Source organism: Pseudonaja textilis, chromosome 4 (assembly GCF_049901715.1).
Source record: "Pseudonaja textilis isolate UNSWEBS1 chromosome 4, rPseTex1.2, whole genome shotgun sequence".
Taxonomy (NCBI): domain Eukaryota; kingdom Metazoa; phylum Chordata; class Lepidosauria; order Squamata; family Elapidae; genus Pseudonaja; species Pseudonaja textilis.
This window is the reverse complement of record NC_141993.1, coordinates 17,000,282-17,023,354: the sequence shown is the minus strand read 5'-3', so window position 1 is coordinate 17,023,354 and position 23,073 is coordinate 17,000,282. Positions and strand designations below refer to the sequence as shown.

The 23,073-nt window shown below is 39.4% G+C and overlaps 1 protein-coding gene across 1 annotated transcript in view; it reads left to right on the top strand.

Moving 5' to 3' along the window:
* Positions 1 to 16,769: 16,769 nt before the first annotated feature.
* CDH23 (cadherin related 23) overlaps positions 16,770 to 23,073 on the top strand; it is a 537,909-nt gene continuing 531,605 nt past the window's right edge. Inside the window, exon 1 of the mRNA XM_087932328.1 lies at positions 16,770 to 16,959. The gene's annotated coding sequence lies outside the window, so the exon portion shown is untranslated. The remainder of the gene's footprint in view (positions 16,960 to 23,073) is intronic.

Below are 23,073 nucleotides of genomic sequence, written 5' to 3'. Positions count from 1 at the left end.
TTAGACCCTGGATCCTGTACTCTCCCCAAATTATTTCATGTGAAGGAACAGATGGGTTATTGCTTTTGAATATCTCAAACCCAATAGGATTAGCACATCTCGGTGTATTTTTCAAAGGACTTGGGGATATGAACAAGACTTGGGTGTTCTAGTTATGAAAAATGGGTGGATTCAGCTGGTCATGAGGACATAATCCTCCTTACCTTGGGACTCCCATTGTGTTTGGATTCAAAAACATCAGCCAGGTGAAACAACAAAAGCCAATGCAATCCTAGGTTGCATTAACAGATGGACAGAATCAAGATCATGTGAAATATTAGTACGTTCTATAAGACCTGTTGAAATTAAGACACTAGAAAAAGTTCAGAGAAGAGCAACAGAGATGATCGGGGCTTGGAGGCTAAAACAAATGAAGAATTGTTGCAGAAATTAGGTATGTCTAGTCTAGTGAAAAAAAAGGACTAGGGGTGACATGATAGTAGCATTTCAATATTGGAGGGGCTGCCACAAAGAAGAAGGCGGTCAACCTATTTTCCAAAGCACCAGAAGGCAAGAAAAGAAACAGTGGATGGAAACTAATCAAGGAGAGAAGCAACCTAGAGCTAAGGGGATATTTCCTAATAGTGAGAACAATTAAGCAGTGGAACAACTTGCCTCCAGAAGTTATAGGTGTCCCATCACTGGCGGCTTTTAAGAAGAGATTGGACACCTAGTGATCTGGAAAGATATAGGGAAGAAGTTGGACTAGAAAACCTCCAAAAGTCTTTTCTAACTCTGTTATTCTGTTATGTACAATAAACATCTGTTTTTAAGAATACCTTTCTTTGGTTGTAAGGTACAATTGTCCATTAAGCAAGGAAAACAAAAACGTGGGCCTCTAAACCTACTGAAGAGATCATTTGATGCCCCTTACAGAAAATAACTTTTATTGTGTGGCCTTCGTGGAGCAAAACAGGTGCAGACTGCATTTAATAGTTGCATTCCTTACTGGAAGCCAGGTGCCAAATTCTTAACAGCTAGCAATAAGCAAGACTTTTCAAAACAAAGAGGTAGCGGGAGAGGAGAAAATCACTGTCTGTGGAAGCCGCGGATTAGGTGTGAGAATGGGAACAAGGAGGATGGAGACTGAATTTTACCTCTTCTTCCTCCCTTACTGCAAACTTAATGGGTCAGTTGCAAACTTCCCATTCATGTATGATTCACGTTTCCTATGTTGCTTTGCCAATATTTTCATTTGTCTTTAATATCATTGGTTCTGTAAAAGGACCATGCTATAAAAACCAAAGGGAACTTTATGTCCCAGCACAATTGGTACATTACTACTGTAGGGGTAATTTTGTTCCAACAGGCCATTGTTTTCCACAGCAGCTAATGATGCTGCCAAAATAAGACGTGCTTCTTTTCTAAAGCTCTTTATGGATGGAACGATCAGCCATAGAATGAACAACCCTGATTAGTTTTAAAAGAGTATTTTGGATGCCAGGTTCCACAAGAGAGGAACCCAGTTCATAAACAAACATGCTAATTTTATGGAGACAGACACAACCTAAAGGGAAAATGCCGGGGAAATATGAGATGGGTCTTCAAGATGTTTTGACAAACTTTTTCAAACAAAAAATCAAAATAAAAGGTTTAGAATGTGTGTGTTTCAGAGAAAGGGCCCTTAAGCCTTACTTTAAATATATATAAAAAATAGACTGCATGTAACTGGAAACTCTTCTGTAGAATGTTTATGATGTAGTTATAATTATTAAACAAAGATAACCATCAGCAATAGTAATAGCTGTAGCACCTAGACTCGTATACTGCTTCATAATGCTTTACAGTCATCTCTAAGTGGTTTACAGAGTCAGCCTATTGCCCCTAACAATCTCATTTACACATCTCAAAAGAATGGAAGGCTGAGTCAACCTTGAACCGGTCAGGATCGAACTGCTGGCAGACAGTAGAATTAGCCTGCAATACTGCATTCTAACCACTCACCACCATGTCTCTTAGGAACATTTTAAGATTATGTTTGTATGTCTTTTTTTTTTCACAGTATCAATGTGAATTTCATAAAGAATCTTGAAAAATTAAGCCATGATTCATTCATACCGGATAGCAGGGATGGGTGTGGGGATGTGGAAGGGCAGAGAGGTGAAAAAAATCAAGATGCTATTGAAGTCCCACTTATTTTTATGTGTGTCACATACATGACCCAGGGGAAAAAAAGAGGTGGAACTTTGGTTGCATTGTCCTAACCACCATCTTGATGTTTTGAACCCCCTGCAGATGTTTTTGTCCAAAAGAACTGCAGTTGATAGGATTTCAGTTGATGTAGATTAGATCTGGAACTTCCAGAATAAACATCTAGAAGACCTGTAATAACCAATTATACTTCCATGTGGAGCTTCGTCTCAGTACAGTGAGGATCTCTGCTTTGAGGAAGCATTAGTGAAGAGTTGAACTGCCAGGACTGTTGAGGAACAGAGTAGGGGAAATGTAAAAGAGTTCTGTCAATATTTCTACCAGTTGAAGTTCTTTCAAAGCTCTTGAATATGCCCCCTCTCTTCACTCCCAACATGACTAGAGAGAGCCAGTTGAGGAAGACAACTTCATGACCATAAGTCAGAGGTCTCCAAACTTGGCAACTTTGTTGACTTGTGGACTTCAACTCCCAGAATTCCTCAGCCAGCAAAGCTGGGAGTTGAAGTCCACCAGTTACCAAGTTTGGGGACCCCTGCCATGGACGTTCTCAGTCATCTAGGTCATGATTTTCCCAAAGATACTTTTTCAAGAGGCAACTGGGCTTTCTTTGTTTTTCCTTGAGGATGTTTCACTTCTCATCCAAGGAACTTCTTCAGTTCTGACTGAATGGTGGAAAGTGGAAGGATTTTATATACCTAGCATTTACATTGCTTGGATTTATTTACTGTATATTCCTAATGACCAAATGACTGCAAGAAATACCAATCCTTTCAATTATAAACAAAGTAACTCAGTTGCCTCTTGAAAAATCACCGTCCATAAAATTGACTCAAAAAGAATTCCTGGCCTTGGGTGTGAGATAACTTGATGAATGATTGATTCAGCTTGTAACTGTGGAGGAAAGAAACCAAATTCCATGTATGGGAGGAAAGGAAGTAAAAAGGAAGCTGCCCATCTCCTTGCAACTTAAAAGGAACTTTATGGTGTACATTGATGAGCTTTAACAAATGTTTTAGATGAGGAAGAGGAAGTATAGGACTAAAGAGGACTAAAATAATTAAAGGACTGAAGAATTGCCTCCATAGGGAAAGATGATACACTTGAGGCAGCCTAATTTCCAGTCTATTTCCAGTTTAATAACAGGTGAATTCGACACTATTCTGAGCTACTTGTAGTTGGGAGTGTGAAAAAAAATTACTTAAAAGAGGAGTAACAGCAGGCTTCATGCCATGCTGAGTTTTCATAAGATGCAAAAAAGACCTGACCCAGTTTGATTCATAATGACAGAGTGGTGGCTTGAAAATTGCAGCAAGTGTTGGACGAAACAGATTATTTGCTTATTTCTTTACATGCATGCCCAGCACCTAAGGCTCCAGACAGTGTGCAATAATAAGATTAAAAAAGAATCCTAAATGATCAAGCAAGCAAACGAGCAACCAGACCTTAGCAAGCTGAAAATAAAATAAGATAAACAAAAACAGGTGGCTGATCATAAAAATCTCACAAACAGTACCAAAAATCAAACTCCAAATACCAATTCAGAGAAAACTGTCCTCAAGCTGCCAGAATCATTTTGCAGGAAAAAAAAATAGCCTTGGAATCTATAATCCTCTGAATTTTATAGGGAGAAGACCCTAAGGATTCTTTGCTCTCATATTCATGCAGGCTTGAAGGAGACAGATAAATAACCCAAAGTCAAAGCATGTGGGGTTCATTGGTTAAAACCAGGACTTTGAATTGGACTCAGAAGCTTATAGGATTGGTAGCCTATGGACTTGAGTACCACAGTGACCTCAAGGTTATTGGTTGGTTGGTTGGTTGGTTTTCACTCTAGGTCAAAATCAGATTCTGGTGTTATAACAGAAAAGGCAGAATAACAATGCTGGATGTTGGAGGTCTTCTAATCCGAAGTCCTCTCAAGCAGGTGACCCTGTACTACCAGGGGTGTCAAACTCAAGGCCTGTGGCCCATGGGGATGGCTAGATGTGGCCCACAGGGCTGCCCTGGAAACAGCAAAGGACCGCCTGGCAACAAAGGACCACTGGTGGAGGGCTGCAGGAGGCCATCGCCACCAAAAATGGGCCATGGGGTGATCGTGTGCAGGCCCCCCCAAACTTCATTTTCACTGGCAGAGGGCTAGCAAAAGAAACTAAAAACAAAACAAAAGGCGGAAAAAATGTTTCCCCTTTTGCATTTGAGCATCCAAGAAGGGACAGAAAGGAGAAAAGGAAAGAGAAAAGACAAAGAAAAAGAAAAGGAAGGGAGGATGGGAAGAGATCAAGGAAGGAAAAATAAGGAAAGAGGGGAAGGCAGAAGAAAGAATGAAGAGGGAAGGAAAAGGAAGAGAAGGAAGAAAGGAAGGAAAGGAAGGAAGATTATAATGAGAGGGATGGAGGGTCTCAGGGAAGTCCTACCTTAGCACTTGGCCACCACAGGTGCCCCTGACACGAGTGACTGACATCAAGCTGGCCACGCCCACCATGGCCACACCCTCCTGGCCCTGTGAGGTCAAACACAACCTGATGCAGCCCTCAATGAAACTGAGTTTGACACCCCTGCCCTATGCCATTCCAGATAAGTGGCTGTCCAATCTCTTCTTAAAAGCTTCCAGTGCTGGAGTGCCCACAATTTTTGACCACAAGCTGTTCCATTGTTTGATTATTCTTATTGTTAGGGAATTTCTCTTTAGTTCTAGGTCACTTCTCTCCTTAATTAGTTTCCACCCATTGCTTCTTGTCCTGCCTTCAGCTGCTGTGGAGAATAAGTTGATTTCCTCTTCTTTGTGGCAGCCCCTCAAATATTGGAACACTGCTATGTTCCAATATTTGAGGAGCTGTTCCATACAATGTTATGTTGTTACTGAGATAGCTCTGTGTTTAATTACACCCTCTCCTGGCTGCATAGCTGTAAATATGTAAAAGAGACATTAAGTAACTGAAGAAGAGATTGATGGGCATTCTTTGGTATGGTGGGTACTGAGGAAATTGATTGTTTCAAGGAGGAGGAATCTGTGGTTGGAGATCCAGTAGGAGCAAGCAAGATCTAAAAAAAGATCAGCTGAGTAAACTGGATGGTGGCTGCATTTTTGGAGAACAAAACCAGAAGGCAGTGACGATAGCTTGAGAAGAAGCCCAGGAAAATGTTATTTCTTCCTTTTCCTATTTCTCTTCCCTAGGGAAGAAGTAAACCCAGAAATGAAAGTCAAAAAAGAAGCTATGGAAAAGGAGGAGAAACAGAGTGAAAAGTTAAGGCACTGTAAAAGGATCGGTTTGAAATTGTATTTATAGAATTATGTTTTTGTCATTTGTTATGCCAAGGCTGATTATATGTGTCATTTGTTAAGCTATTGGAGACACGAATTCATTGTGTGCATAGACAGAGCAATAGTAGCTCTCATCTCTCATCAACATTTGACCATTAACTTCCTGGAAATGTCTGTGAAAAGGTCGAGTTTTGGCATGTAAATTTGGTCACCTCAGAGAAATTTACCTTCTTGATTGTTCTTTTTGGTAGAGTTAAATGACATTAGTCAAGGGAAAACTCTACCTACCTCTTCGTTACATCTTTGAAAATGCTGTCTTCCTTTGAGATTTCATCATGTCCCTGTTTGTAATACCTTTGTATGGCCTAGGAATGGTCGCTTGGAGACTTGTGGTAGCTGATGATGGTTTTTTCTGTCAGCCCAGAGAGTGACTTAAACTTAAATTCACTAAAGATGTAACCAGGCTTTGTTGGATCTCTCTAATGAATAGGATTCAACTACTTCTGAAAGATCAAACATGAAGCCTTGGTGGATACTGTAGGAAAGAACAACATTGTTCCTAGATTTTTAGGAAGCATCAAGTATCCAAAAGAACCCTTTATCAAATGTAGCAATTTCAAGAAATGGACAGTGTGTGCATCTGTGTGTCTGTGCATTTGAATGAGTGAGTGTGTGAGAGAAAGAGAGGTATGGTAGCAAATTATAGTTGAACTATTATAGCCCATTTGAAGATTCCAAAACTTCTACTAAATCATCATCCATCCATTGAATTTGGAGAGTGGACCAGCCACCATCTCAACATTTTTATTTTTAAATCAAACTGAAGTTTTATTTGTAAGCTGCATCAATGTCTATTCCTGAGCCATTAGTTTCTGCTTCTTCAATTTCTTTTGGGATATCTTCTTCTCTTGAGCAACTTCTTCTGGTTTAGGGACAATCTGCTCCTTTTCTGTTAGGATCATTTTAATGTGGCAGAGACAACTCATATATGGATTGATGCACCCATGAGCTCAGCAAGTGCGACTTTGTGGGCTTTGTTAACCTGGATGTGCTCAATTACCAATGAATCAACATCCAGACCCTTTAGCTCAGCATTGCTCTCTGCGTTTTTGAGCCTGTGCAGGAGGAACTCAGCATTCTTTTTTGGCCAACCGTCCTGGGTCCAACCCTACTGCTTGGCCGGTGCACATCTGTCAACACCCCCATTGTAATGCCGGAATGGAACATGCTGCTTCTTCAGAATCATGTCCTTTAAATATTTGGTGGCCTTCCAAATGTGCATCCCCTTGATAGCTTGGGCAGTCTCACCTGTGTTCTTGAAATGGACCCAAAGGTTGGAACCCCTGGACTTGCATGGTTTTGTGGGGTTCTCTGGGTCAAGTGAGTAGCGGACCATTTTCAAAGCTCAGCTTAAGATGGCCACTACTGTCTTAAGCCAATATTGTGGACAGCCCTGCTTAGCCAGCTTCCACTGAAGTTGTTTCTTTCCCATCATTTCCCTTCCCTATAAACAGACCCTTCATTTGCAGGAATACGCTAGGAAGAAGATTTATTGTTGAGGTATTCCCCGTTAGGAGAATGAATGCACTCAGGGAAATGTAGCGAGAGCGATGTTGAATAACACACGACCAACATACAGATACACTGAACAGTAAAATGTGGGTTTTACTTCCAGTAAATGGGTAAAGAAAGTCCAACAAACAGTCCAAATCATACACGGTTAAAGCAGTTAGTATCAGTCCAGGGATAATCCAAAAAACGAAGTCAAGTATCAGAAACAGAGTTTAGTAAACGGAATTTGCAAAAACTCACAGCAATCATTCCTAACATTTATCTTCCCCCATCAGCTCTTGATTTTCTGAGTTTCTTTCAAACTCATCTCCTCCTCACTTGTTTTTGACATCTTGGATTTCAGACAAGGTGGAAGGAGAAGAGCAGATCTCTACCATTTCATTGGGTGCCTATATTTGCCACTTTCTGCTTCATTTGTTGATTTCAATCACTTTCCTTCTCTGCTTGGACAGAAAAGGGTGGTAATTAGAGGTGGTATTCAGCAAGTTCTGAATCAGTAGTGAAAATTTTGGGTACTTCGGAGAACCAGCAAATACCATCTCTGATCGACTGGTCTTCCTTTGTTGCCCTGCACAGGAAAATGGAGCTGGAAAGCAGGTTAGTGGTTTGGGGTGGGAATGGGGATTTTTGCAGTATCCTTCCCCTGCCACGCACACCAAGTCACGCCCACAGAACCAGTAGTGATTTTTTTAAAATTCCACCACTGCTGGTAATCATTAACTAGCTTTACTTTTCCATAAAACTAAGGTAGATATGTTGCCCTGCCAGTGGAATAATTTCTGTCTTTCCATCCTTCTCTAATTCCTTGCCAATATGAATTGAGAGGAGGAACATAGGAAAAATAGGTAGAGAGTCCTGAAATGAAAATCCCCTATTCCTGCTAAGTGACTGTGTTTTCCATGGTGGCTGAGGACATCAGTAAAACAGAGGAGAAAACCAGGCAAACAACCTATAAGGAGCAGGCCACTATGACGTCATGACAACACTATTTGGCATGACAGTGGCCTTTTCCCCCTCTTGACTCTTGGTATGGCACCTACTTGCACCTTCACAAGTTTCCCCCTCCACCCCCTTGTCTTTCCCAGCCCACAAACGAGGCATGCTGATATTGTCCTCAGTTATACAGGTGTCAAAATAGTATTTTATCTGAGTTTTTGACAGCATCCAAGGGTGTGGAGACACCTCAGGACTTTCTTGAAGGGAAATCACATAGCTGGAAACAAAGGCAGAATTGAGGTCAGTAATCCAGACAGCATATTTCATTCCAAGTACAATTGTCTTCAGATCACGAATGGGGGTGGAAACCCTTATTTTAGCAAGTTTTAAGTCAACCTCCAGATTCTTAATTAATCGTTCAATAGATGAAATACTATTAGTACTTTAATTCAAATATTATTTTATATTTCTTTATCAACTGTATTTACAGGCCACCCAATATTATTAAACCATTATATTTTATATATCATTTTTGTAAAACCAGGGAACAGAAGAAGAATGGAAATCTATAGGGTCATTTCCGAAGGGAAGGAACCTCTTTAGAGAAACCGTATAGAAAAGTTCTGCCATTTTGAATGTCCTTTTGAACAGGTATTATTAAGAAGATGGTGGGGGGGGTGTCACTCAATATTTATTTATTTTACAGGTGAATAGGAACAAAGAGAAATCATTTTGGAAAAAGTCAGTGGAATTTCAGGTTAGGATACCACAGAAATGAAACAGTCAATGTAGTCATTGTCCCAAAGGAAAAGAATCTAGCAAAGTTTTTTTAAAAAACTGACATGTTTAGATGTACTTGCAGTCTGCTAATCTGAGATGAGTTTAGTGAAGAGGAGCTCTGTTTTCTTTTTTTTTTTAAACAAAGTTTTTATTTTTTACAACAAACATACAAACAACACATAAAAACATAAAACCCTCTTTCAATCATATACATACAGTGTGTCAGTTGGTCACTAACTTTTGTGCTACCGTTTTTTACCATTACACACAAGTTATATAAATTCTCACCTTATCAATCTAGCTTGTGCTTATGTAATATCAATTATTAAACATTCATTTGATTAAACTATTTTTCCATCATTTTTTACAAGATATTCTAATTTTCATTATGATTTAATCTTATACATTCATCCAATGGTTATATATTTTATATTGTATTCTATATCAATCTATTAACTTTTATTGTAAGGCTTACTAATCTATTTCTTTACCATGTCTTTTTATCTAACCATTGATAAAATAAATCCCATATCATATAAAATTGTTTATCCTCTTGTTCTCTAATTTCAAATGTCAATTTACGCATTTCAGCGTAATTTCCTCCTGCATAGATATTTTTTCATTTTTCCAATTCTTAGCAAATACAATTCTAGCCGCTGTTAAAACATTTACAATCAAACATTTCAATTCTTTACAATACATTTCCGGTATAATTTCCAATACAAATATCTCAGGTTTAGAGTCTATGTGTTGTTTTGTCATTTTTTCCAAACGTGTGGATTATAGTCCAATATCTTTTTGCATCTGAGCATGTCCACCACATATGGTAATATGAACCAGGTATCTGATGACATTTCCAACATTTATCCAATTTATTCTTGAACATCCTCGCAATTCTCGTTGGGGGTGCCACCTGTAAAACATCTTATACAAATTTTCTTTATATGCAGTTGATATTGTCATTTTATAATTTTGAGACCACAATTTTTGCCATTTATCTAAGTCAATCCCATATCCAAAAATTTCCCCCCATGCAATCATTGTTTTTTACTTGTTCTTCCTCTAATTTAAACTCTAGCAAATGTCCGTAAAGTTTTTTGATTACTTTTTCATCAGTACCTGTCAAAATTTTATCTAAATCAGTCAACTTTAGATACCTTGTGTTTTAACATCTCTATCAAATCTAGATTGTATTTGCAAGTATGAAAACCAAACCAATTCATTTTTACACCTTGTTGTTCCAACGCTTGCATAGATTTAAGTTCACCCTTTTCATTCAATATCTCACCATATCTAACTGTTTGTTTCTTTTTATATATTATTGGATAAGAAAAAGCTTCAATAGTAGATAACCATAGTGGAATTTTTAAATAATATTGCTTTTTTATCTTCCAGTTTAGAAACAATGCTTCTCAAATATAATGTCTTCTAAAATACCCCTGCGTTTTAGTTCCCTTATACCAGAGGAAGGCATGCCACCCTAACAGCAAGTCATGTCCTTCTAAATTCAAAAGTCTAGTATTCCTTAATGTTATCCACTCCTTTACCCACATCAGACTCATCACTTGGTAGTATAATTCCCAATTGGGCAAAGCAAATCCTCCTCTTATTCTTGCATCTTGTAGCAATTTAAGTTTTATTCTCGCTTTCTTCCCCTGCCAAATGTATTTTAGCACTATTTTATTTAAATCTTCAAAAATTCTTTTTCTAATCTGATTGGAATTGTCTGGAATAAGTATAAGATTCTAGGCAATACGTTCATCTTAATTGTAGATATTTTCCCAATCAGTGATAATTGTAAATTTTTCCATTTTATCAAGTCTGTCACAATCTGTTGTTTAAGTTTAAGATAATTATCCTTAAGTGTGCTACATCTTGGTGTTATGTGTATCCCTAAATACTTAACCTTATTTGTGACCTGGATCCCCAAAACTTCCTCCAATTCTTTCTTTCATCTTACTAACATGTTCTTTGCTAAAATCTTTGTTTTATCTTTATTTATTTTCAAACCTGCTACTTTCCCATACCCTTCTATCTTTTCTATCAGTTTAGGTGCTGACTCCAATGGATCCTCTAATATAAATACCAGGTCATCTACAAAAGCTCTTCTTTTTTAATTTTCATTCCTTTTATTTCTTTTTCTTCTCTGATGTTCCTATTCAGCACTTCCGGTGTTAACACAAACAGAGGCAACAGTGGACAGCCTTGTCTGGTCCCTTTTCTTATATCTATAAAGCCTGTTAACCCTCCATTTATCATAACCTTTGCAGTTTGTTTATGATATATCATTTCTATGGCTTGAGTAAATTTTTTACCAAAGCCCATTTGTTCCAATTGTAACAGCATAAAATGCCAATTCACATTATCAAAAGCTTTTTGTGCATCTAAAAACATCAGAGCCATTTGTTTTTCAGGATGTGCCTCATAGTATTCCAGTGTATCTAAAATTATTCTCATATTATCTTTAATCTGTCTCTTCGGCAGAAATCCATTTTGAACAATAAAATTGTTTAAGTATCTTTTCAGTCTTTCTGCCAGAATTGAAGCAAAAATTTTATAATCTGAATTTAATAGTGATATAGGTCTGTAATTTTTAACTTGCTATGGGTCTGTGTCCTCCTTCGGTACAAGTGTGATATATGCTTCTGACCATGTTTTGGGTATTCTCTTCCTTGACATAACTCCATTCATAACTTCTAATAAGTGAAGATTCAATGTTTCCTGAAATGTCTTATAAAATTCCACTGGTAAACCGTCTGGACCTGGTGCTTTCCCAATGTTTTGCTTTTTTAAAAGCTTCTGTTAATTCCATCATTGTTATATTACTTTCTAACATTGTTTCAACATCTTTGGGTATCTGGGGCAAATTTGCTTCCTGTAAGTATTGTTGAATTCTGTCTTTCTGAACATTCTCTTGATGGTACAGTTTTCCATAATAATCTTAAATATTTTTTTTCTTCTCCGCATTTCCATAGCATACATGTCCTTGTTCATTTATCAATTGATTTATCCTTCTTGAGTCTCTTTCCTTTCTCAATTTATATGCTAGCCATCTGCCTGGTTTGTTTGCATCTTCAAAATAGTTCTGCTTAGCATTTTTGATTTTTTGTTTTGCTATTTCTTCTTTTTCCATTAGCCCCATTTTATGTTTAGTTATGTCCATTTTAATGTTCTTTTTTTGGTGGAAATTTCTGTAGTTCTTTTTCCAACTTCTTGTAGTCATCTTCCAATATTTTAAAGGTTTTTTTTTCTGTTTTATATTTCTTTTCCTTGTATAGTCCATTATCAAGCCTCTTGTATAAGCCTTCATCATGTCCCAGAAGTTCTGTAATGATATATCCTCTTTTGTGTTTTTTTTAAAAGAAAAAAGTCAATTCTCTCTCAATTTTCTGTTTAAAGTCTTTTCCCTTTAATATCATATTATTTAAAATCCATCTAAGATCTCCTTTTTTGTCCTTTCCATACAAGTGTTATTGGATTGTGATCTGCCCAGGTACTTGCTTCTATTTCAATGTCTTGTATGTTAGAAAACAATTCTGTTGACATCCATATCATATCTATTCTAGACCATGATGCATGTCTATTTGAATAAAAGGTATATTGTTTATTTTCCACATTTCTCTCTCTCCATGCATCTTTTAAGTTTATCTCATCTACCATTTGAAAGAAGGATTTTGGCAATGTCTTTCTAGCTTTCTTTGCTGTTTTTTTGTGTTTTATAGTCCAATTTGTCATTTATTATTCCATAAAATCTCCCACCAGACAAATATTAGCACAGTCCAGCTCAATTATTTTCGTATGTAATTTCCAGTAAAAATCTTCTTGATTATCATTTGGAGCATAAATTGCTATTAAAAGTATCTTTAGATTATTGTCCATTATCTCCACCATCAAAATCCTTCCATCATCATCTGTATATATTTGTTCTGCAGGGATTGTATCTCTAATGTATAACACCACTCCTCTCTTTTTACACTGTGTCAATGCTGTAAATAATTTCCCTAATTTTTGTTGTTTCAATATATAATCATGTTTTTTTAATATGTACTTCTTGTAGGCAGATTATATCAAATTTTAATTTCTCTAACTTATGAAATATTTTTCTTCGTTTAATAGCTGAATTAAGTCAATTTATATTAATTGTAATCAGTTTTCTCTCATCCATTTTAGACTTTATAAGAAGGATTTGTTGCTCTAGTAGATCTTGGTTCTTGTTGCTCTCTGGGTAGACCACCTACGGCTCCTTCTTCGTTTTCAATTACTGCTATACATTCCTCTTGAAATTCAATTAATGACTCTTCTTGTATCTTCCTTCCTCTGAAATATTCCAGATAGAATAACTCAGCTTTTTCAACTGTATCAATTCTGTGTCTTTGTTCCTGCCAGGTAAACATGAGACCTTCAGGTATCAACCATCTGTAATTTATTCCTCTCTTAAGTAACACTTTGGTCAAGAATAAATATTCTCTTCTTATCTCTCTCACTCTTCTTGGTACCTGTTTCAGTACCACTATTTCTTCATCTTTATGCTTTAGTGTTTTTTCTCTTGCCGCCTGCAGTATTTGTGATTTAATTATTTTCTTAGTAAATCTGATATGAACTTCTCTTGGGAGTTTATTTCTCATCACATATCTTGTATAGACATGAAAAACCTCGTCCATTCCATCCATCATCTTCTCTTTAGTTACCTCTAATGCTTCTGCCAGGATTTCTGTCATCATTTCAGCAAGGTTTTCACCCTTTTCTTCTTCTATATTTTGAAATCTAAGATCTGATCTATCAATTTCCCACCCCAGTGACTGCAGAGATCTGCCCTTGTCTCTTTCCACTTCACTCAATCGGGTATCCATATCTCCAATCTTATCTCTGTACATTTTGTTCTTCAATTTTCTTGATTCTGTCCTCGTATTGCATCATCATTTGTTGAATATTTTCAATTTTCTCATCTGTCTTTTCAGTTCTTTGCTCAATGTTCTCCATTCTCTTTTCAATATTATCTGTTTTTACTTGTATCTTTTGAATTCCTTGCATCATCCTCTGCAGTGTCACTTCTTTCTCCTTCTCTTGTTGTAACATCACCCATATTGATCGTTGTCCTCCAGATGGTGAGAAGGAAGAAGTTGGGATTGAAGAACCTGGGGCTGGTATCTTTCTGCTCATCTTAGAATACTTAATATGAAAATAGAGAAGAAAAAGAAAGAGCAGCCAACCGCCACTCCAGTAAAAAAAAAAGCAAAAAATAAAAATAAAAAAGGGAAGGGAAGGGAAAAAATCTTCAGACACTTGAATACCTTAATCCAATTGGTTCCAATTATGTAGAAAAAAAGGGGGAAAAAATAAAAAAAATGAAAAATGGAAAAAGGATGAAAAAATAAAAAATAGAAAAAAAATTAAAAAGACAGAAATCTGGATATTCCACTTGCTAAAAAGGTAGAACAAAGGGAGGAGAGAGGGGGGGAAAGTAATCTTATTCCTGCATCAAAGGACTCAAGTCCAAATATAAAAATCCAACTGGGGGGAGTAGGAAAAAAAAGGGAGAGAGAAAATGCGTGTCAGTAAGCAAAGCACTGCCACTATATGTTCGGGGCTCTTTACCAAATCAAAAAACAAAATTTCCAGTTCTCTTTTCAAGTTCACTTCAATCTTCTTTCTTCAATTTCAAATTCAGACTCCAGTTATCAATAGTTCCACAGAAGAGCACCTGCATAAACAATCTACATGCTCTTCCCACTATCTTTTCAATGAAAAGCACAGAGTCCTTGAATGTAACACCAAATGTATTAACAAGAAAGGAAAACAATGTATCCAAGCCTCCAAGTGGCAGCACTAATTGTTTCCCTTTCCTTTCCCTCTTGTATTAAAACCAGCAATAAAAAAAATAAAGAGGCTAAAATTATTAAAGAGAAAAAACAAGAGGAAAAAAAAACTTTTCCAAAGAGTTATTTTGAAAGGAAAAAATAAGAATTAAAAAGGTCTCTTCCAACTCTGATTATCTGTAATCTGTTAAATTGTGATCCTTATATTTTAAGAGCAGTCCTTTCTCAACTTTGTCAATGTTTAAGCCGCGTGGACCTGCTGGCTGGAGAATTCTGGGAGTTGAAGTCAACAAAGTTTAATGTTGGATTCTCCAGAGGTTGTAGAAGCTCAAATGAAACAGGTGCCAGCCAGAAATTCTATGGATCCTGTTGTTCATTTCTAAGCAACTCGCCGGCTCCTCTCCTAAGGCACAAAGTAATAGTTGTTGTCAGTGGTGGGATTCAACATTTTTTACTCCCAGTTCTGTGGGCGTGGCTTAATGGATGTGGCATGGCTGGTGCGGCTTAATGGATGTGGATTGAATGGGTGTGGCAGGGGAAGGATACTGCAAAATCCTGATTCCCTCCCCACCCCACTAACCTGCTTTCCAGCTCTGTTCTCCTGTGCAGGGCAACAAAAGAAGAGCCAGCCGATCAGCTGGGACTCGGGAGGCAGAGAATAAATGGGGCTGGTGGGGCCAGTCATAGGTGGGATTTGCTGGTTTTTTGAAGTATTCAAAATTTCCGCTACCGGTTCTCCAGAACTGGTCAGAACCTGTGCTGAATACCCACCTCTGGCAGTTGTAATGGAAGTTTTAACGCCATTGCCATTTACGGATTTCATATTTTACCTTTTACAAACTAGAACAGAAACCTACTGGAGGTACAGAATGAAAATATACTGCCGAATACTACCTCTGGTTGGTGTGGGTTTTTTTTCCTTCCACCGATCTTTCTCCTACACATGCATACCCATGCAGACACGCATCTACACTACTGGGTCAGGTCTCCCTGGCCAGAGAGTTTCACCTGGTTGGTTTCTGCACGGGGGAGGGGAAAGGTTACCCGAGCAGGACAATTCTACCTCAAAGGGGAGAGGAAGGCAATAGAAGAGACCCTCTATAGCAGAGGTCTCCAACCTTGGCAACTTTAAGACTTGTGGACTTCAACTCCCAGAATTCTCCAGCAAGCTGGCTGGAGAATTCTGGGAGTTGAAGTCCACAAGTCTTAAAGTTGCCAAGGTTGGAGACCTCTGCCCTACAGCAGGGTCTCCAACCTTGGCAACTGGTGGACTTCAACTCCCAGAATTCCCCAGCCAGCTCTGGGAGTTGAAGTCCACCAGGATTAAAGTTGCCAAGGTTGGAAACCCCTGCTCTCTACAGAACTGCTATTGCCCCACACTAATCGTTTGTAGCCGATTCAGCAGCCGTGGCTTTTCTCCGAGGGGACGTCTGCTGAATTCCTTCGGAGTGAGGCGTATCCGCCGCCCCCCCGCCTCAGTTTTCAAAACCCTTTAAAAGGAAAGGGGCGGCTTAAGGCTTTTGGGGGTGGGTGGGTGTGAGGGGAGAAGAACAGCCCCTCGTCTCCCCCAAGAGTCCCCTGGAAAAAGTCCCCACGGCGGAGCCTTCCCGTTTTCTTCGTCCTCCGGGGCCGGCAACCGATTCCGGGGCTGACGGGCGGGCTAGGTTCCGAGCTGTTTGTGTCGCGCCCCCCAACCGCCCCCCCTCAGGAGCGCGCGGCCGCGCTTGGCGTCTTCGCCGCTCCCTCTTTTTAAGCGGGTGGCTGGAGTCGCCCGAGCAGCGTCAGTCAAACACCGCGCTGAAATGTTCATTCCTCCACCCTCCTGAACAATGAGGCGGTCGCCGCCGCCGCCGCCTCCCGCGTGCGGCCCCCGAGAGCCGCCTCGGAAGCCGCGCGGCCGGTTTCCACCCGGGCTGTGACCGCCTGGCTGCTTCCCTCAGGAGAGCGGAGCGCGCCTTTCGTCGAACCTCCGCCTCCGCCTCGCCCTCTCGCCTCCTTCCCGCGCGCCCAAAGTTGGTCCGCTCCTCTTGGCGCCCGAGTGGGGAGTCTCGCGGCAGGACGCGGGCGAGGTGGTGGTGGCGGCGGTGTCGGCGGGGAGGAGGAGGAGGAGAAGGAGGAGGGGAGCGAGAGGGAGGAGGGCAGGGCAGGGCAGGGTGGGGGCGGCGCTCTGCGGCAGGCTCCTCGGGCGAAGGCAGCTGGAGAGCGGACGGCGGGGCCAGCCGTGGCAGGTGACGCGGGGGCGGCGAAGGCGCTCCGCGCTGGCGGCGGCGGCCGTTGTTTTGCCGGCACCTTCTCTTTGCTCCGCTCCCTCGACCTCTTTCTCCGGCGAGGATTCAGCGAGTCCCCTTCACTCTCGCCCGGCCGCCAGACTCGGGAAGCGCGCAGCCCCGTTTGGCCCGTCAGGTAAGGCGAAGTGCCGCGGGCGCCTCCCGGCTCTTTCCTCTCGCTTCTCTTCGCTCGCACTTCGCGGGAAGAGTTTACTTCAGGGGCCTCACCTTGGCCGCTTTAAGCCTGGGGGACTTCAACTCCCAGAATTCCCTAGCCAGCTTTGCTAAAAGGTTTGCTGGCTGGGGAATTCTGGGAGTTGAAGTCCCCCCCAGGCTTAAAGCGGCCAAGGTTGGAGACCCGCTGGTTAGTGGGCGCGTCCGGCTCAAGGTTTGAACCTGCTGCTGCTTTGGTGCGTTCGTTCCTCGGCAATAGACCTCAGTGGCATGGGGGGAGTGCGGGGTAGCGGTTAATAACGGATCCCCAGCGATGAATAACTACAGTAACGCTTCAAGTTGCCATTTGAAGCGGGCTTCTTCGGACTGTAGAACCGCTTAGCTAACCCGATCCGCTTTCCTGGACACATTTCCGGTGGGGTAGACGCTCAAAAGTAAGGTTTACTCCTTGCGAGTAAGTCTCGCACAAGGTGGGCGGATTTTTACTACCTTTCCAAAGAAGGTACCTTCCCGTTATCCTTCCTCGTGCGCAGTCCTAAACCCACGAGGGAGTAAAAAGCTGCGTTTCCCCCAAGGGACTTGTTTCCAAGTAAACATGGAGATTTCGAGATTTATTGCTGGTAGTTGCTGATGAATTGCTCCCGGGCAGCATAAGCGAACTCAACCCGAAAACCCAAATAATGAACCAAAGCCGTCGGGTTACATTAAATCACTAATACCAAACGCAGATTCAATGTTTTATAAAGGCTGCGCCTGGCGGCGGCTTAAAATTGAGGAGGGTGAGAGTTGCGCACAACAACAAGAAAGGAATTTGCCCAGCAAAAGAAAAAAAAAAGAACTTTAAAAAAAATGTTTTTGTTTCTTCTTCCTCTGTGCCTAGGGAATAGATTTAATTCAGGCTTCTCTTCTTTGCGGTAAGGGTCTTACTGGAATTTAAGTTTGGATTGAAAGATGCTTGGGGTTAGTTTCTTTTCTTTCCGTTCTTTAGCTGCTCGGAAATTGTTTGGAGGCAAGGAAGAGAACTGCAAAAGTTGGAATTTTGGATTCAGTTAAATTAATTACATTGGAAATGTTTAAAGAAATGCACAGGGTTGGCAAATCCTGTCCGTCCCCTTTCACTCAGGCTGGGTTTTAAACATTTCCTGAATAAAATGTACCCTTTTCCCCACCAAGGCAACAGTTCCTATTAGGAAGTGATGCGGCTGTAAAAGACCCAGGGGCTGCTGACTAAAAGCATGAAATGTAGCATCCAAACCGCTGGTGCGATTGTTTAGCAAAGAAGTTGAAGACTGGCAGATAAGATGATCGGATGCAAACAAGTTCCTGGGCTATTAAAGACGGTTAGAAGAAACCCTCTGAATGCTGCAGCTTCAATGCCCTTAACAATGTTAAGAGGATCCTCTTCAAAACAAGTGAAAGGATCTGTGCTCTGGATAGACCTTCAGTAGTGGAAAGATTATAACACCCTTCTAATTTTACTTGGTGGCTCTCGTTAAACTGGTGGTGGCAGCTGGGAGCAAATTTCTGTCTAAATTAGTTTATCACAACTAAAACTAATTGGCCTTCTGGCCAGGTGACTTTGCCCTTTCACTGGGGCTGCCCTTCCTAACTGCCCAGGTCCCTTGCTTGTAGATTTTGTTTTTATTCCCAGGAGACATCATTGTATCTTTGGGACCACGAGGCTCTTAGGTATATCTATTTGAAATTACACCTCCAGGAAAAGTTATTTATGGGAAAGAGGTCTTGAAATAGGAAGCACCACAACAGGTCTTGATGGATCTGAAGTCCAGGGGGAATAGTGGCTTTCATGCCACCTTCTAGTGTCATATTCCAAAGCCATAATGAAGGTGCTAAGGTTTCTTTGACTTGCCACACCCCCTTGAGCCTTACGGCTGTTTTCACTGGACCAAATCCTGAACAATAATGCTTCTTGGATCAGGCTGGGTGACATTTCTCACTCTTCCTGCTTCTTTCATGCTGAAGGGAGATAGATGTCTGCTTTTTCCCCAGGTTATGAAGTTCACAGCTACCTTAGTTGCTATTCCCCATCCATGGTTACTACAGCCCATCATTCTGAATTGTCCTGTGTTCTTAGCATTGGGATGCATAGAGGAGGGTATAATAACACCAGACTTTTAAAAGTGAGAGCTCTGTTTCTGGAAGACTAAATAAGTCCAGCAAATATTGATAGGGCTGGGTGACAGATTGATTAAGCCACTCCTTGTCATGGGATGGAAAAGCAGGTTGAGGCCGAAAGCAACAGAGAACAAGCACACTTCATTTCTTTGTACCAGTGAGTTATAGCCCAGTTTCTCTTTGGGAAGAGTGTCATTTTGACTTGTGATGATGGCCTCACAAAACGTATTAGAGGAAAGTCACACACATAGGCTTTCCTTAAACACTAGCCACATTTATAAACCTAAACCCATCATGGGAGTAATATCTTACGTGTTACACTAGGGCTCTCGAAAACCAGGTTTAAATTTCCATTTAGCTATTAAGTCCCCTGGGTGACTTTGGGAGAGTAGTTGGCTGTCATTGATTGTTTCATTATTTGAAATAAGTACCTGGCTGCAGAAATCAAGAAAACCATTGGATGGCAACAGAGAGATGCAGAAAAACTTTAATTCCGTGTTGCCATGAGTTTTTGCAGCTAGGCACGGTAGCTCTACATGAAGGGGTCCTTCAATCATGTATAATTCTCCATATTTTAATGGATATCATTTTATTGGATCTTTTGCTGCTTTTTTGACTTCCTGTCATCAGGGAAAGTATCAACCACCTTGTCCTCTACTAGCCTGTTTTTAATTTGTCTTTGACTTTTAAAGAAAACTTTTTCCAACTGTTATGTGTCAGAAATATTGAAACTTCTTTATTATGGCTTCTATTGGCCAGTCTGGTTTTCCTTCACCCAGAATATAATTGTTTTCCTCTTGTAATTTAAGTTATTTTCAGTGATTGAAAGCACCACAATTCAGAGGTGTAAGTTTTACTCCATTCTGCTATCTGATGATTCAGCTTTCATTGCCATATGTTTGGAAAACCACTGTTTTGAGAATATGTATGTTTATCATTAGTGTTATGTCTCTGTATTGTAATACCATTTCCAAGTTCATGCTCTGTATTAAGTTTCATAAATAAGGTGACAGTTTACAAATTCAGAACATTCCCTTTTGCAAATCAGTTAGTTGTTCTATAATTGTCTTTACTGTTCTGAATCATCATAGATATCCTTCAATAGGCAAATGAAGTGACCCTTAGCACCCATGTTTTTAAGGACTAAACATAATTTTCTGGTGTCAATACTCAATCAGAATATCCATAAAATGAATACAGATCTCTTTTGAAGTCCCCTTGCCTTTTCCATGTGCTCTCAGGTGCATCTTCTGAATCTAACTTGGATATCTGGTAGTTCTCCTTCTATGTATTGTTGAAATCCAAACTTTCAAATTTAGCATTTTTTAATAATTGGGACAATCTTCAGTAGTTCCATTTTTGTTGCTAGCTATAACTTGATGTTTTCCAATCCTTTGGCCACCATTTGTGTGAGTGTGTGTGTGTGTTTGTGTGTGTGTGTGTGTGTGAGAGAGAGAGAGAGAGAGAGAGAGAGCAGCACATGAACTGTCATATTTTGCAAAATTTTAAATAGTTTAATAGGCTCATCAACTCCTGCAGTTTTGTTGTGAACGTTGGGTCTTATTAATTTTCACTTTTTAAAATGTCTGGAGTTCGTTCACGGACCTAATGGTGTAAGGTCTTGTGATCTATATATTTGTGCTGTCTCCTCTTTTCATCTTCCTTCTCCTGTAGATCGTTCTGTTCTTTGACTTTTATGATACCCACTTTTGAATAAATCCCCTGATTTTTGCAACTTTATTAAACAAATCTCTTGTCCTTTCCATTTTATGTTATCTTCAGTCTCTTTCCATTGCTTTTTTAGCTATAACTTCTTGTCGCTTCTTGATCTTGGTAAATTTTTCATTACTGCCATCTGCTTTTCCTAGTTTTTTTTTTTTTTTTTAGCTTTTAAACATATCAGACAGCTAGAAGCCGTATCTTATTGGCTTGGTTATTTCATTTGTTCTTATAATTTAATCAGAACTTTTCCATCTTTGCACGCAAATACATATAATCAGTTTGAATTTGGTGTTTTCTGTTCGGGGATGCTCAATTGCCTATGAACTTAGCCACTTCTTAGATTACAAGATATAAATAGTTGTTGTAAACATTGAATTTACTTGACAGAACTTTATTGATTTTCTCTTTATTGTAGATGATATTTTATTTGTAGCATTGGCATTCCAGTTTCCTATAATTAGCATAAGTTGTGTGTGTGTGTGTGTGTGTGTGTGTGTGTTGAGTTGACAAGATATTGCAAATCATCACGGAACTGTTTACCTTCTTTTGCTTCTCCATCTGGAATATTTTGATGGATCTTGATACCACTGATTGGCCTGTCTTGGACTCAAATTGAGATCAATCTGTACCATAGTTCACTGAATTAACCTAACTGCCAGGATTCACACAACACACTGAATCACAAAATGGCCACGCTGCTTGCATTTACGTTATACACTATGCCACAGATGATATTTTATTGAATGCAGAGATTGCTCCTAAGGATGACCTGCCTCGTAATATTGTTGTGAGGATAAAATGTTGTGGGAACTATTTATACTTTTGCTGCTGGAAAAATGCAGGATACAAATGTAAGAAGTAATGCTTTTTGCAAATCGAAGATTTATTCATGCGGCCCTCATTTTTAAATATATATATATTCATATATTTATTTTTAAATAAATATTTTTAATTAAATCTCCTTCAAGTTGAGATAGAGTCTTAATTACAACACAAATGTTTATTGTTCTTGATTGAATATGACATCAAGTTGCTCTCAGCTGTTAATGACTACATAGATATACCATCTCCAGCATTATCTACTGTCAAATTCTGTTTTTCTGTCTTTCTGTTTCATTTGAGTTCATCCACCTTGTTGCTGGTCATATTTTTCTCTTTCATTCTACCCTTCCCAGCACTATAGATTTCTCAAGAGATCAGATATTATTAATGTGTGCAAATGATCTACTTATTTGTTTTCTTGGCTATCAATGGTATTCTGAGAGATCTGAGAATACTTTCCCCAATGCAAAGTCGCAACACTCTAAACATGCACCTTAGTAATTTTATTGGCAAGAATATAGAGGTGATTTGACAAGCCTTCTTCCTTTTTTAAAAAAAATCAATTCCTGGTTTAGCCTATATTATTGGGATTTGCTAGTGATACTGGTATATGGAATTAAGTAATGATCCAAGCATTAGCCACGTTCATCGGAACTGATAGTGCTGCCACATATCTGACTTATAATATCAAAATCCTTCTACAATTGATCAGTAATTCATTAGTCTCATGATAATGCTGATGAGAAAAGGGCAAAAAAAAATAGATTTGGTGGATGTTAAGAAAAGAACAAGGGGAATGAAAATAAAATTAAGAGACTACTGTAATAGATGGCGCTATCATTTTTCCAGAGACATCATTTATCTTATTTTTATTTTTTTGAGGGAGAAAGGGTGATAAGAGAGGCTCAGTACTTACATTAGGGCTAGTCTTCATTATTAAAAATAGTATATTACTGGTTGTGAAAAGCTTTACATAAGCACGCATCCAGATCTCCAATTACCTTGCTGTCTGGAGCTTTTGTATGTTTTAAAATACTGCTTATATCATGGACTCCTTCCCCAAAACTGAGAATATCCAATAACAGATGATATATTGCTTTTAAATTTCATTTGTAATGAGTTTACTGTAGCAGCCCCTAAGTCTAGCATCTTTTCCAAGATGGGTAGCAAAGAGTGTTAAAGATACAGCTTTTCACATAGGAACATTAGATTTTCTATTTGCAATAACACCAAGTGTTTATGAAGTATGGAACAATGGTAAAAATGGTAAAAAAAATAAAATAAAATACTGTAACTTGTACTTCCTCAAGTAGTTGTTATAGTGTGCAGAGGTCTCCAAACTTGGCAACTTTAAGACTTGTGGACTTTAACTCCCACAATTCCTCTGGATGAGGAA